This window comes from Egretta garzetta, unplaced genomic scaffold, assembly GCF_000687185.1.
Source record: "Egretta garzetta isolate BGI_Z169 unplaced genomic scaffold, ASM68718v1 scaffold307, whole genome shotgun sequence".
NCBI lineage: Eukaryota > Metazoa > Chordata > Aves > Pelecaniformes > Ardeidae > Egretta > Egretta garzetta.
In genome coordinates, this window is record NW_009260294.1 from 303,914 (window position 1) to 307,133 (window position 3,220).

A 3,220-nucleotide genomic window follows, 5' to 3' on the forward strand; every position below is an offset into this window, starting at 1 on the left:
ACAAACACCTTTGCTGTTCCCTAATGCATCCTTGTATATCGTACACAAACCTGAAACGGGGCCTGTTTGGGGAAATTTTGCACCGTTTCTCTGGGGAACAGATCTTGGGGCCAGTTTTTCACCTTCCTTGGTGCTTTGCCAAGACCTCTGGGATGTTTGTAGGATGCCTCGCAGTGGCAGGAGTGACGAGGAGAGCCAGAAAACTCTGTAGGAAAGATGTTTCTGCTATTAGCACATGCACTATTAGGCAAGCTAACCCGATCCTTTGCATTTTTACGATGTGTACGAGACAAGGACCAGCACGTCGACCCTCTCTGCAACCTCAGAGGCGAACAATCATTTGATGACAAATAGTAAGAAATCCTCTGTCGCGGACAGAGCCCTGCAGGACTAGAAGTCACTCCTATCCCTGAAATCTCGCCAACTCAGCATCTACCCGTGTACTTCTAGGTGCCTGCATCCATTACTCCCGGGCCAAATGCAAAGTGGGGAGTTGGACTGTAGCTTAGGTTTCAGGTAACCCCAATCTGCTACTAAAAAGGAGCCCCAGGTTTATGTGCACCTCGTAAAGGACCGTTCGCAAAACTCAGACCCAAGCCTTGCCTTTGGTTTCCAAATGCGCTGAATTTTGCTTTGGTTGTCTCTCAAATTCCCGTCGTCTTTTCTTTCTCTCCTTATTTACTCATTAATTTCTATAGGTCTTAATTTCCTGCCCCCCGAGCCCTGCTGAGACCAGCCTCTGCCTACATGGGATTGCAGGCTACAGCCCTGCTCTCTTCAGGGAAAGGTCAGGGACGGAGGTTTAGTGTGCCGAGAAGAAAGGCAGCAGCAGACAGACAGAGAGCACTCATAAAGATCTGGCTGTGAGCCTCTCTGAGAAAATGTCAGGTTGGGGAGGCTGTAATAGCTTTAATCTGCAGTACAAGGGGATTAAAAGACTCGTTCTCACAGGACAAAAAAGAAAGGAGCGGAGCGGAAGGAGCGGAACAAGGGGAGAATGAAGGCTGCGAGGGGAGGAAGGGAGAAAGTTAAAGAGCTCAACTATAAAGAGCATCGGGATTTAAAGAGCTCCGTCTTCTAGCGTAATAAATGTGAAGTGGCCTGCACGGAAAAGGGGCTTTAGCCAATGGCTTTGCTTTTGCTTTTTCACACTAAGCACACGCACTTCAGCCGTCTTCAATCAAGGCAACTTGTTATGTTTGGCTTTGTTGATTTTCAGGGGCAAAGGAGTAGGAGGGGGAAACAGAAGGTTAATGAGGCCCTGCCAGATGCGACACTCGAGAGAAGCAGTGGGCATTATATTTTTTAAACAGTGGTTTACGGTCTTTGATCCTCACCCCTGCTGTCCCTCCTCCAGCAGGTCCCTCAAGCCGGGGGGGGGTGTGTGTCCTCGAGGGCCGTGGAAGAGCGAAGGGGCCTGGGAACAGGAAGGAAGTACACCGAATCGCGGGATGCCCTCCTCAAGTACTGCTTGAGCAACCTTTTCAGCCGCCCAGCAAGGCCAGATGAAGAGAGCGTAATGAAAGGGTAAGGAAAGAAGGAGACTTTAAAATACTTTTCAAAGCAGGGAGAAAAAACAACCCAATGCATCAATTGCGGGAGACATAAGGGCCAGCGAGCCACCAACGCGGATGAGCAAGCTGTGCTCCAAAAGGGAAACCAGGCGCTCAAAGCCAGCTTTTAGCACTGCTCATGTACTGCAGGAAACAGGGTTTCTTAGGGCTGGATCCTTACATCAAGGCAGGTCTGCTTCCCTGGATTAGCAGGGAGGTTAGGACCTATTTACATGAGGACAATGCCAACATTCTCCACAAAGACAAGACAGCTCTTCCTCCCCCCGGAAGTAAGGACACACTTAAGTCTTGAAAAACCTCTGAAGAAATGGCAACATGGGACAGTCAGTCCCAAGTTTGCTCCCATAAACAGCCTGAGGCACTCTGAGAAGAGAGAAATGGGTTTCTAGCTGCGTTAAACAGGATTGCAACATTTATGTTACCCACCTTCCCAGCTCAACAGGCTCACAAGTCAGGAGAGATGCTCCAGGACACCACCAGGCACAGTCAAATCCCTAAGGCAGGTTCTTTCGACTATTTGAGCAGCTCAGCAAAGTGCTGGGGGCTCTGTGCTCTGCGCACGAGTCGTACTCAGAGGGGAAAAAAAAAAAAAAAGATTCTGTAATGTAATAAGCAAGTTCCAGACAGGAATTAGAGCATAGCATATCCAGTGGAGACAGGGGGCTGGAGTGGCATTAAGGTAGGAAGAATATAATTACCTGAACTGGACTGTGGCCAGGATAATGGTATTAATTTATTTCAAGGAAGCCAAGTGCCAAAAGCTGGATTTTACATTTAAATCCAGAAGATGGCAAATCAGAGCATCCCAATTCTATTCTTCCAGCATTCGGCTGGAAGGAAAGGTTCTCCTGATAGGTTTTCACCCCTAACGCCTGTGGCCACGATGGGGGAAGCTCATCCTCATCATCTTCATTTGGGAAGCCCGACGCTATCCTGTAGCTACCGATGCTCTGCCCCAAGGCACACGTCACCGAGGCAGTGCCGGCACCTCGCAGCACAGAGAAAACATCATCCCACTCCCCAAAACTCGCCCGCAGGCAATAAAGCCACACTCGGCCACAAATATAGGCACGAGCAAGCCCCTAGTTCGATCTGGTATTAATTATCCACTGTTCTGCAGAGATAAATGCTTAATCCTCTGGCTGTTGATGCTGGAAATGGACCAATCTACCCTGGGGTGGATATCATACAGGGGAACTTGGCTTCAGCTGCTGTCCCCGCATCACGTGCTGTGCAAATGTTCACTGGCTTCTAGGTAATGGATTTCATAGGGTGCATGGGATCTTTCCGTGGCAGAGCTAATCCAGAATAATACATGACTCAAGCATTCATTGTATCAGGTTTTTCTTCCTCCCTCTATAGTTTTTTTTTTTTCCTTCAATGTAATAATTTCATGTGGAATTTCTCTTTTTCAGACATTCTCTATTTCCTTATAGCTTACCAGCTTTCCTCCTCCAGGACCGATATCAAGGTGAACTTCCTACGCAGCAGTGCCCGAGGGATGTGGAGATGGGTCTGCACAACCCCTGCTTCTCTGGGCATCTTTCACTTTCTTCCAGGAGAAAAGCCAAAAATCTCCACATTGCTTCCATGATTTCACGCTCCCTGGAAAGCCTATATCAAGAAGTCCGCTTGTCAGGGAGAAA